At 39.5% G+C, this 12,993-nt stretch overlaps 1 protein-coding gene across 1 annotated transcript in view; it reads left to right on the top strand.

Moving 5' to 3' along the window:
* The first annotated feature begins 157 nt into the window (after positions 1-157).
* LNX2 (ligand of numb-protein X 2) overlaps positions 158-12,993 on the top strand; it is an 89,136-nt gene continuing 76,300 nt past the window's right edge. The window contains exon 1 of the mRNA XM_054015387.1: positions 158-339. The gene's annotated coding sequence lies outside the window, so the exon portion shown is untranslated. The remainder of the gene's footprint in view (positions 340-12,993) is intronic.

Below are 12,993 nucleotides of genomic sequence, written 5' to 3' on the forward strand. Positions count from 1 at the left end.
GGGCCGCTGTCGCCTCCTCAGCCGGGTCCCGCCCCGGCCCCGCTCCCATAGGCTGCGGAGCTTCCTCCGGCCGCGGCCTGGCGGCTGAGTGGCTGAGCCGCGCTGTCACTCGGGTCGCGGCACCGCCCGGGGGAGGAGCCGGCCCGCCCAGGTGAGCGTGCGGCGAAGTCCTTGCCCGGAGTTGGGCGCTTGTCTCTTGCCAGGAGCTCGCCCGTGACAGCGGGAGGCGGAGCCCCGCGGGCGGGGGCAGAGAGCCGGTCCCCGGCCGCGGGATGAGCAGGACCCGGGCGCCGTGCTGAGTCGGGGCCGGAGAGGAGGCGGCGGCGCAAGCCGGTCGGGGTAAGTCAGTTGCTAGGCTGCGCGCTCCTAGTGCCTCGCCGCTGGGCTGCCAGCGGAGCGCTGGGCGCCCCGCTTCCCTAGTGTGGCTGCGGGCTGGCTGGTGCCTCCTGGGCTCTGTAGTGTATCAGAGCTGGTGGTGACATCTCCACCCCCCGTGGGCTTGTGTCAACTGGCTGCTGCTTTAGCCCAATATCAGACCAGGGTAGTAAAAACCTCAGCTCAGGACCACTGATAGTGATTGTGCTTGAAATCTGAAGGCATGGAAATAATCTCTCCCCTTTCCCCAGTTCTGTTTCTTGTGTTTGTGAGGGAGGATCCTCTCCTCTCTCACGGGGACAGGGTGTGTTTTGGGGGAGGATGTGTGGGAGGGTTGGTGATGATGATTACTCACTCCTCTTCCTGGGCACGATTTTCCCAGTCCCCACTCAGTGGTAGATGGGGGTAGGGAGAGTGTTGATAATGATATCTCCTCCTCCATCCCCCATTGTGCTGTCCCTCTCTCTGGAAGACCATTATTTATGTATGTTGTTGCATTAGTGCCCTAAGGTTCTAGTCAGGTTTAGGGCCCCATTGTGCAGGGCACTGTGCAAACACATAAAATGACACAGTACCTGCCTCAAAGGAGTTTACTGCTTTTAGGTCCCAATCCTGAAAGTTGATCTGGTTGGGTGGACTCCTGCCCCCATATAGTGTCCCGTTGAGGTCACTGAGGCTTTGCTTGGAGTACAGGGGTCAGCCTATGCAAACGAGGTTGGATCAGGGCCTAAAACACATGTAGTAAGTATGGCAAGCAATAAGAGCAAGAAGGGGGAGGGAAGACCAGGATAAAAGTAATGAGGACATGTATTTATATAGGCTAATAATATGCATACCTCAGAAGTTCTGGATTAGTTCAAAGTTTTGTTCTATATTTGTGTAAATAAAAGTATCAGCAATCTCCACTGGTTCTCAACCTGATCAAAGACTGGGTGGGGAGAGAGACTGATTTTTCCTCCTTCTCTCCATAGTTCCTTCTCAGCCCCTTCTCCATGTTAGAGATTTGTGGGGTGGGTGAGTCTGCCTCTTACTGGGAGACAAGCAGGGTGAGAAAATATCGTTTATTGCACCAACTTATGTTGATGAGAGAGACAAGCTTCAAGCTTACATAGAGCTCTTTATGGGAAATGTACTCAGAGTGTCAAAGCTAAATACAAGATGGAACAGATTGTTTAGCATAAGTAGTTAACACGTATTTTGAGGCAGATTTACTGTTTCTTGAGGATATGTTGGTGGTGATTTCTATCTATACTCCTTCAAATTCTGACACACTGCATTTCCCATCACTGTCACTGGGAGATTGTGAATCCCCCATACGTTTCATACCTTTCAGACAAAAGATTTGGATAAATCCTGCATTGCAAGCAGAGGCTGCCTAAATATGTCTGTTGACCATCAGTTTGACTTTGTCAATATATATATTTATGTATATATTCACATTTTTATTTGAATATAAGTTATTATTACCTTTGGGGAAAAAAACAAAAACAACAAAACCCACACATTCTGAGGATAGAGAAAGGCAAAGGCAATGTCATCGTTGCAAAAATGTAATGAGAGAGGAGGGGTTACTTTGCCCTCTGTCTCTGGCTGTGGCCATTTCTTCCTGGTGCTTGTGATACTAAACACACTTGAGAAGAAAAAATGGGTATTTTCTGGATGGAACTGCACACTAGGTGTCTTCCAAGAACTACAACGATTCTCTTCCCAAACCTGAACTGTCATTATGTTCTAAAGACTGTACTTAATCCTAAATTGCATATGTGCCAAAACTGATGTGTTTGTGCTTTAGCTTATGTACAGAGGATTGACTACAGATGCATTTATTCTGTGAGATATTGAAATACATCTATTTTACTCTGATATAATTTTATGAAAGAGCACTAAGGTCTGAAAAGGAGTTGAATTACTGAGTGTGTTGGAGGAAGAAAGAACAGCTGTAAACAAGCCTCTGTTACAGGAACTGGATTAAGGTGGTATGTTTTACAACCCTGCCAAAGAAAACCATAGGCATATATGTAAACTTTCCCTGAAGCATGTAGAACAGACAGCTATTTCAGAACTTAAATGTAGATGTCTACTTTTTAAATAACAAATGCTTTTTCCGTTTTTGAACTCTAGTTTTTTTCTATCAGAAAACTAATGTAAAAGATAGGGTGGTCTTCTGCTAAACAACTAAACTTTTCCCAGGAATACTTTAGAAATTATTCTTTATTTTGAAAAACAAAACAAAACTAGTATTCAGTCAGCTAAGTGAATAACCAGTTATTTTAGATGTGGGGGCAGTGGCAAATATGACTGTCACTTACCATGTTGCTAATGCATACTAGTTGATTGTTTACATCTGTAGAAATCCACTATTAAGCACTTCTGAGCTTAATTTAATTCCTTTTTTAATTATATTATATTGTGGGTTTATTTTTGGTCTTCATACAAAATTAAAATATTTGTTACAGATTAGTTCTGGCGTATGTTTGATGATAGTCTCTGAAAATAAATTCCGAATCGTAAGTGCATTTGACCTTTTCTTAAAAAGAGAAGCTGTTCTGAGCTAGACTCTTCATTTCATTAAATAAACAATTTGAATGGCTGATATTTATTCCCCTTCCCAATTCTTTTGGTTTGCTGATTTTTATCCTAAGTATACAATCAGATAGCAGATCAAGGAGGCTTAGGAAGAAACATCAGATGGCTTGAAATAGTGTCCAACTCCATATCCACTTTGAAAATAAAGATGCTAGGGCCATATGCTGCTGTGACTTTATTAAAACAAATTTCCTCAAAATGGAAACAAGGTATATGAGCTAAATACGCATTTTAGAACGTTAGCATGATTTAATAGAGCACTGTTAGCGTTGTTTCTGTAATTAAGCTTCTTGGAGCAGGAATCTTATCTTCCTTTGTGCTTGGTGCTACATAAAATAATACAGTATTTTTTTTTGGTGAAGGAAAGTTAGAACAGGCTGACAAGCAAATGTAAGAAGAACCACTTTGTTAGTCTAAAGTGAACTGAAATGATATATTTAAAACAACAACAACAACTGTTTGCTTTACTAAATCACTAAAATCATGGATAAATGTAACAATTAAAGTTTATTTTAAACTAAAATATTCTGTACTGTTTTCCTAATCTAGCTGCATCTTCATCCTGTATTAGGATTTAGTGACATCATCAACTCAGGCAAGGTAGAGAACCCAGAACTCAGGGCAAGTAAGTAAAGGAAGAAACAATTTTCAAATACACCTCTACCTCAATATAATGCTGTCCTAGGGAGCCAAAAAATCTTACCGTGTTATAGGTGAAAACCGCGTTATATCAAACTTGCTTTGATCCGCCGGAGTGCGCAGCTCCGCCCCCCCGGAGCACTGCTTTACCGCGTTATATCAGAATTCGTGTTATATCAGGTAGCGTTATATCGAGGTAGAAGTGTATTGGATTTTAAATATTTTTGCTTCTTGTGATGATATGAATTGATTCTATTCTAGCACCTTTTTTTTTTAAAAAAAGTTCACTTTAAACAAAGCTATATAAACCATGGATCCAGTTCTGCAAGAGAAGTAGGCACCATGTTTTTGTTGTTGTTGTTGATTACAAAAAATATAGGCCATGGTACTGCAAGCTGCACTGGTGCCAAGGGTCTGCTCTCCCAGGAGCCTTGTTAACTTAAAGGTATTGGCATAAGGGTCCACCTGCACAGAACAGTCTTAAGAATCAGGGCTATGGTGCATATAGTGTGTGTCAAACCACCACAACAAAATATATTTGTGCATATACCTGTGTACTTATTTGCTGACAACAAGCAAGTTTGTTAGCTTCTGATGAAAAGGAGCATCACCATCCCATTGAAATTTAATCTACTTCAAAAGATAAGTTAAAGTAGTTTCAAGCCCCGAAGTCTCCCTGCTCACTCATATGTTTTAAAATCTCATTTTTGTACTTTTAAAATTAGATCTTCATGTAGTTGAAATCGACAGTACAGAGGAAAGAGTGAAATTGACAAAATTTTATGTATAATCAAATGCACATAGCAAGAAAATGGAACAAAATAGATTCTTATTTTAGTCTTGCACTTATAATAATAATAATTAATAATAATAATAGGTAAAACATTTTCAGACCAATGCGTTTTTTTCAATTGAGAGTATCACTTTAAAACTAAAAGTGAAACATATAAAGAGAGAGTGTTTATTAGTTATTGGATTAATCTAAATTGATTTCAGGAATCGGTAAAATATAGTTTGTTTATTAAATACTAACAGTTGTAACTAAAAAGAAAACTGCAGTCGTTTAAAAACAAAATGTTCTCTGTTGGAGCTGTAGAAGACAACAGAGGACATGAAATATCGGTCAGTGGTTGGTCTTCCATATTTGACTTTTATTTGGATTAACAATTGGTTAATATCACATTACTGACTTGCATGCTTCTTAATTGCCTTATAGTAGACCTATAGTTACTTGTTCAGAAAGTCTATTGCCTTTTAAAGATGAAAATTAAATCCTTTCAACTGTCATTATTTAATTATGTAACTGTTGGGTCATGGTGTCTATAGTGCAATAAAGAATAATGTTGTAATGCATGCTTTTTGTGGCCCCAATTCTGCAAACACTTATTCGTGGGCTTAATTTTAAACACGAGTATTTTCATAGGAGCCAATGCACCTAGTCTTGTGTTTGAAGTTAAACCTGTGCGTAAGTGTTTGCAGGATCCGAGCTTAACAGGAATAAATTTGGTGGAATAAACCTAACCATCCATGTTTAATACCAAAACACTTCATATTTTGCATGAAACCTGTTGTTCATGTAGGTGTGTATTGAATCCAGTGGGCATGCCAGCTCCAATAGCTCTGTTAGCAGTACTGTTGTCTTATTGATGGCAGTATGATTGCATATGTCCTGACTTCATATTTGCAGCATATTTTGCAATAATATAAACATGTCATAGTTTTTTATTTTAAAAAAAAGTTTTTTGATTGTATGATTATTTATGTTGTAAACCATTATATTGTTTTAGATTTACATTTGTGTCAATGGACATTACTTTCATAAATAACCCTGAAGATGTTTATTTCATGTGCCCTTTTTAGTATTTTGGATGGGGGAAAAAAAAGTGGAGATGAAGTCTTGAGCTTCAAGGAAGTACATATTGATCTAGTTAAGTTAATGTTTGTTCAGTACAACAAGAATGTAAGAAAGCATTTGTTTTGAAGATCTAAGCATTTTTCTTGTTTCTAAATGTCAACACACTCATAACCAAGTTCTAAATATATGTTTGTAGGATAGTTTATAGATTATACAATAAAAAGTTATGGATGTATGTGTCTAATTATGCAGCCTTTCAGAGGAATGGCATTTAGCTTGTGAGGTTTCAAAAATTAACATAATAGTTTGCATTTCTGCAACATCTTCCATCCAAAGAACTTAGCAGATTTTTGCACAATTTAATGCACGAAGCCTCGCAACACCCCTGTTAAATAGTTTCATTCTCACTTTTTATAAAAATGTAAATAAGTTGTGAAATTGGTCTGTATCTACTGTAGCCTCTTAAAAATTATCCGAATTTTGTTTGTACTACCATTTGGCATAGTGAAATAGGTCAAAGCAGATAATAAAGTAAAAGAAACTAAATACAATGAAGCTAGAAATGATACTGCTATTCTTATATATTATAATTTGGATCTCTGGAGGCCCTACTTTTTCGGAAAATTAAACTTCTTATTTCTTTCCATTACCCTAAATAACAAAAACAAATCAGATGTTTCACTCGAATGTCAGTTGAATCTGTCTATGTATGCATTTTATGGTCCCAATACTGTAAAATACTTATGATATTTTATTAGTATGTACAGTAGGGAACCCTTCAACCAGAGGTGACGCATAACTGTGGATAGTAGGAGGGCACAATTGAAAGGTTCTGTGGGGGCACGTGACCGCCCTATACGTTGCCTCTGTGTCCATCCCCTGAAACTTAATATGTATGTACACAACATACAGTAGCAACCACCTCCTCCTTCTCCTCTCTGTCCTGTGGCTGCCTAGCCCCTTACAGAGCTTGCAGGTATCCCCTCTCTGCCTGAACTATACTCAATCAATTTAGCAAATGTTCAAAATAAGACCAACAAAAGGGGCAACACGGTTGGGATGCACAGTCCCCCATGCATCATCGGGGTGGGTGACACCAAGGTGGGATGGTGCTTGGGGCTGGATTGTCTCAATTAACAAGAAGTTGGAGAATTATCAGTCACTTTTTGTTGAAAGGGGGAATATGACACTTCCAAATCACCTTCTCCTTGATAGGCATGTTGGAGGCTGCTGGAGTTTCAATGCACCCCCCTGCTGCTGGGTTGCATTGAAGCAGCAGGGTACGCCCCCCTTTTCCCACTCTCCCCGCCCCCCAACCTGCTCCCTTGCTCACCGCTGAGGCTCTTGGACTGGATGGGGCTCCACCTGAGCTGCCTGGCACTGAGCACCACGTCACCTCTTCCCCTCCCAATCTCGAAGATGCCACTCTGACTCACCTCAGTGGGCAGCCTGCAAAGCAGGCAGCGAGAAGTGCTGGGATCTCAGCAGCAGGGAAGGAGAAGCAGTCCCAGGTTGCGGGGGGTTGCTCAGCCTTCAGCCAACCGCCCTGCTGCTTTCTCCCTCCCCACGCTGCACGGACACATGGTAAGTGCCGCGGCCAGGGGGAGCTGCTGCCTCCTTGCTGCTGGGAATCCTGGCAAGAGGTGGCCTGAGAAATGGGGGGAAGCATGTGACCCCCCCCACCATCCCATGTGCCATCTGCCTTCAACCATCTTTCCCCACTTCACTTAAAAAGAAGGGTGAAAGCCTATTAGTATTCCAGGTTTGAAATCACTCTGATAGATCTTTTATTTAAATGATATTCTTAATCCCTAGGTCAACATCCCAAATTTACATGGCAAGTGTTTTCTTCAGGATGCAGTTTAAAAATAAAAGTGCCTAATTCACAGAACAGAAATTGTGACAATAGCTAAGTCATGGTATCCTGTTTAGACAGGAAGCTGTCTAGGATGGAAATGCTTTAGGAAACAGACTAACGTAAGTGAGAGGATATCCATCCTCCTATTTGCACACTTGATTTTTGTTGTCCAGTGGATGAAGATGGCTTAATTTGGGATGGAAAGATAGACAATTAACTGTTTCCCCCTGCACCCATTCCTTTAGAGAAGAAAAAAAAAAATTAATTGCAGAGGTTTGGGAACACTTAACTAATGGTAGATAGAGTAGGCAAATATTTATGTAAGAACTATTGGTTGTGGTGCTGCAAAAATCATGGTGACTGGTGAGGCGCATATTCATTTCATAATTACATATCATTTTTAAAAGGTCTTAAATCTTAGATACAAACAGTGGTAAATATCAGAAAATAAAAAGGACATCAAGGAAATGTGATGCTTATGATGTACTTGTACCTACCAATATATGTATTGGATTAAAACACAACTGAAAAGAGGTGTGTGCAGGAAGCGAGAAGAAAAAAATAGTTGCAGAAAGGTAAGGGATAGCTTTCAATTTTTCCTGTCTGGAGTGGTGTAGTTCTGTCAAATATACTTCTTTGTGTAGCTGCTGGGAAAAATGATTGGTGTTCCCCACAGTTGTGCATCAAAGCACAGAGAGAAATATTTCCTTGAGAGCATATAAATATTATTGAAATATCTTATAGTTTTGCTAACTCTTCTAGTGATAGCAGTGAGAATATGAAACTGTAGTGCATTATCTTCCAAGATCTTGCACAGGTTCAATGGAAATTATGTCAGGAAGTCTGTTATTCATCTCTTTTTACTACTTGATCAGAAGATGATGCTGGAATAAGAACAGTTGCTATCAGTAACTGCAATAAGGTTCAAGGTAGTATTCCTTCTCTTCCATTTTTGCAACCTCTTTTGGTATTGCTCTGGTTGCTTCTGTACTAACATATGTAGAACACGCTACTTCTGCTTGAATGCAGGATACACAACCCCAGAGTCCTTTGTTATGAACAATATCCCCTTTAAAACTTATGGCAGAAGATTACTGCAGTCAAAGGACTCCAAATTCTATCTTTTGTGGTTTTCTTTGCTATTTAAGAATGAGTGTGAACACTAAATTATCAGGTGGTATTGAGGTGCATATGTAGCCGCAGAGCTTTCCTAAGCAATAGAGATAGATGTAAATAAAGGCAAAACTATAGTTACTTTGAAAGGTGAAATGCATGGAGATTTTTTCTGATATGTAAGTGAAATATTGGTATCTAAATCTGTAGGTATATTTTGTTCTGGTCACGCTTTAGCTGCCAACCCAAAGTAATTGCCATTTCCTTGTCCCAAAGTAAGTTTTCACTGGTTATGTCTACACTGCAGTTAGATACCCATGGCTAGCCTATGCCAGGTGACATAGGCTAAGGGTCTGTTTGACTACAGTGTAGACATTTGGGCTTGGGCTGCAGCCCGAGCTCAGGACCCTCCCACTGTGCAGGGTTCCAGAGCTTGGGCTCTAGCCCAATCCCGAACGGCTATACTGCAGTTAAATAGCCCCTTAGCCCGAGTCCCTTAGCTGTAGTCAGCTGATACGGGACAGCTGTGGGTTTTTAATTGCAGTGTAGACATATCCACTGTTTCTCAGTCAAGCAGTTCAAATATGTTTTGAATCCAGTGCAGGTGCGTCTTGCTGCTTGTTTCACTTGGTGTGCAGAACAACCCTTTTGTATTTTAAGAGCCCTTTTGTATTTTGATTTTTTTTTTCTCCAAATAACATACTAGGTAGTGACTTTCGCAGCCAAGGAATAGATTCTTAAAGGTGACTGCTCTGTAGTGGTAGGTTATACAGTAAATCAAATTTCAAGGAGGACGTATGGGCTGTGGGTAATTGTACATTACTCATGGATAGTCAGGGTTGGCAAAACTAACTTTTTTAAAAACAATTTCAACAAATAATATCAATGTTTATTTTAAAGCATGTTCTTAATTTTTTATCAATTTAAATTTTCACAGTTGCTGGAAATTACGGGGCGTCAGTCAATAACTAATCACAGTAGACATTGAGTTTCAAAAAGCTAAGGCTTTATAACTGTTAAAATATTATGTCAACATCACATGTCAAAATATATAAAGCAAATATCCTTAAATCAAACTAATAAGTTCTCAAGCAGCATTCTTCTTACTTTGCCTATCTGTAAATTTCAGTATTACTGATGGAAATATTTTTCTGTTGATGTGTGTGTGGATGGCTAAATCAATGTTTACTGACATACACCAACAAAAAGAACTAATCCTTCCAAACCTATGGATAGTGCACTGAGAATCTACAGTATATCACTCACATAAATAGGGACCATGTTAGGTTGTTCCTACTCAGTTGGAGAAAAATCAAAGTAACAGCTGTAGAAATATGAGAACTTGTGCGGCTGGTTCTTTATGTTCATTTTGAATTAATACATATTTATCTACTCCCCTCTCTTCCGTGTACTTTCTTGGTATGTCTCCACAGCAGAGAAAAGCCTGTGTGTGGCCCATGCCAGCCGACTTGGGCTCACAGGGCTTGGGAAGCATGTCTTCTAAGTTATGTGAAAACTTATAATTTGCTGTTCAATAATACCATGGCAAAATGCACGTAGCACCATTATATGTGAAGCAAGAAAAAGATGAAGGAAAGTATAGGTCCTCTACTGAGGAGGGAAGGAGAGCTAATAATGGACAACATCAAGAAGGTTGAGGTGTTGCTTCAGTCTTCACAAAAAAGCTAATTGAGACCAGATACTTAACACAGCACAATATTAACAAGGGGGAAGGAATGGAAGGCAAAATAGGGAAAAATTAGGCTAAAGAATATTTAGATAAGTTAGATATATTCAAGTCAGCAGGGCCTGATGAAATTCGCCATAGGATACTTAAGGAACTAGTTGAAGCGATCTTGGAACTGTTAGCAGTTATCTCTGAGAACTCCATGGGTATGTCTACACTGCAGTTAAAAACACGTGGCTGTCCATGCTTGCTGACTCAGGCTCGTGGGGCTTGGGTTGCAGGACTGTTTAATTATGGTGTAAACATTCAGGCTTGAGCTCTGGGACCTTCCCACCTTGCAGCACTGGTCTTGGAATCTAGGGCAGCTGGACTGCTTGGTTCCACATCTCAAAAGGGGTACCAGCATTTGAGTCTGTACCCAGGAGTGTGCCTGAAAGGCCAAACTTAAAGATAAGTGAATCTGAACCATGCCGAGACAGTGGGCATAAAGGCACATGAGAGCTGTGGTTGTGGTCCAGTACATCAACCTGGTAACTATCCACAAGCTAAGCCAGGGTTGTAACAACTTCTCTGCTTTCAGCTGTGAATTACCCAGACTATGGGATTCTGATGTACTACCTAGTCTTCTGGACAGAAGCAGAGTCTGGTGTTCTGCAAGGACTATACAATCAGCATGGTTTATAAACTTCAGACAAGGTGTAGAAAAAAATTAAACTGCAAAGTCTGTGGAGAAAGCTGAGGACACCATACAAGAGGAATCTGACTTCTGGCTCTTACAGATAAGCCAGACCAATCAAAATGTGCCAAAACATGTCCGATAGATGCCATGCTGATAGGAGTGCATGTCTTCTAAAAACAGATACAGTTCTGAATTCAACTGTCCTGTTTTTCTGTTGAATTGTTTTGTTTTTGTCATTTTGCTACAATGCTCTGTGACTCAACTTCCTTCACAGAGTTTGGGTAAACATTTGGATCATCACTTCTAATTGCCAAAGAGAAGGAAGGAAGGAAGTCAGGATTGTTTTTTCAGCCAAGTTTCAATCTCTTTCCTGTTCTGGGCTCAATTTAGGACTTTTTTTATTTGGCGTCAGTTATGGAAAGCTTCTCTGAATTATTTTTTAAGTTCATGTGTGGTTCTAGTTCATTTTTTTTATTAGATCAAGTCAAATTTCCACATTCTTTAATTCATGAAGAATTTGTCATTTCTAATTTTAAGGTTTTTATGTGTAGTTAACTTTATTGTACATATTTTACAGAAAGTTGATGCAAAATACTTTTGACAAACTCACTGCTCATTAACTTATTGCTTTTGCCTGCACTTATTTATCTTTGGGAATAACTTTAATCTTCTAGTGCTACCAGTAACTTTTCATAGTAATAAGAAGTTTGATGTATTGCCTAAAATATGAAAGCTGTGTGATCCATATCCCCGTCAAAGAGGTTGTTTGTACAAGATACTCAGTTACTGTGTTTATACTCCTCAGTTGCCATAGCATCTGTTACATAAAATGTAGTTGACTAGAATACTCCATATGGTTTCTGTGTATTTATTTACATCAGTAAAATGTAGAAAACACTAAATAGATTTGAAAATTAATTAATTCAATTAATATGTCTATATTACCCTGACTGAGTCCATAATATTTTCATTGTATTAATCTTTTTCAGTTTTCAAATCTTCAGAAATACAGTATGACAGACTATAAAGTGCAATTATTCAAACACTCTGCAAACACTTATGTGGACTTCTCTTTTGTTAAAGGAGAGTTTAATATTTCAGTGTAACTTTTTGCTGAATTTTTCTAGAGTTCAGATGTTAAGCTGTAACCCTTTTAAGGAACAAACAGTAGTTTGTAGGGTTGAATTAATAGGGGATGAATGTTTGCCTTTCAAGTTTTCTATTGGAAAGTTGACTAACTTTCTAATATTTGAAATAAAGCGGATGTAGCCCCTTTAAAGAAAAGGGCAACACCTTATTTCTGCAAATCTTAAAACCTCCAGAAGTTCCTGGTTTGTGTGTTTTTGAAATCTGAAATCGGAAAAAATGGCTCTGCTTTAACAAATGGATTGGAAGAGGATTAGTATCTAACATACATTAATTATGGTTTCTGTTAGAGAAAAATATTTTAAACCAAGCTTTTGACTTTAAATCTTCCTTCCTTCCTTCCTTCCTTCCTTCCTTCCTTCGGGGGGGGGGGGGAGGGATAGCTCAGTGGTTTGAGCATTGGCCTGCTAAACCCAGGGTTGTGAGTTCAATCCTTGAGGGGGCCACTTGGGAATCTGGGGCAAAATCAGTACTTGGTCCTGCTAGTGAAGGCAGGGGGCTGGACTTGATGACCTTTCAAGGTCCCTTCCAGTTCTAGGAGATGGGATATCTCCATTATTTTTTTTTTTTTTCTTTTCCCCCCAAATGTTTTTTTCAGCATGAATGATGTATTGTGGAACAACTATAACTGTTGATACCATTACCATTGTTTACAGAGGGATTTAGTAGTTTATTAAATCTTTCATACATAAATCCTACTCTTCTGGGTGCACATTGTCAGCCTCTGTTGCATGCTATGGATAATGCCCCAACCTGACCAGAGTATCATGATACGAGCTGACATAAGTTGTCATAGTAAATGTCAACTTAACTATTGTCTTCACACCTGTGGAGTAACATTATGTTCCATGCAGTGGTGTTGTAGCTATGTTGATCCCAGGATATGAGAGAGCCAAGGTGAGTGAGGTAATATCTTTTATTGAACCATCTTTTGTTGGTGAAAGAGAGAAGCTTTCGAGCTTACACAGAGCTCTTCTTCAGGTCTGGAAAAGGTACTCACAGTGTCACAGCTAAAGACAAGGTAGAACAGATTGTTTAGCACAAGGAGTTAACAC

The sequence above is a fragment of the Malaclemys terrapin genome, chromosome 1 (genome assembly GCF_027887155.1).
Source record: "Malaclemys terrapin pileata isolate rMalTer1 chromosome 1, rMalTer1.hap1, whole genome shotgun sequence".
In the NCBI taxonomy this organism is placed as follows: domain Eukaryota; kingdom Metazoa; phylum Chordata; order Testudines; family Emydidae; genus Malaclemys; species Malaclemys terrapin.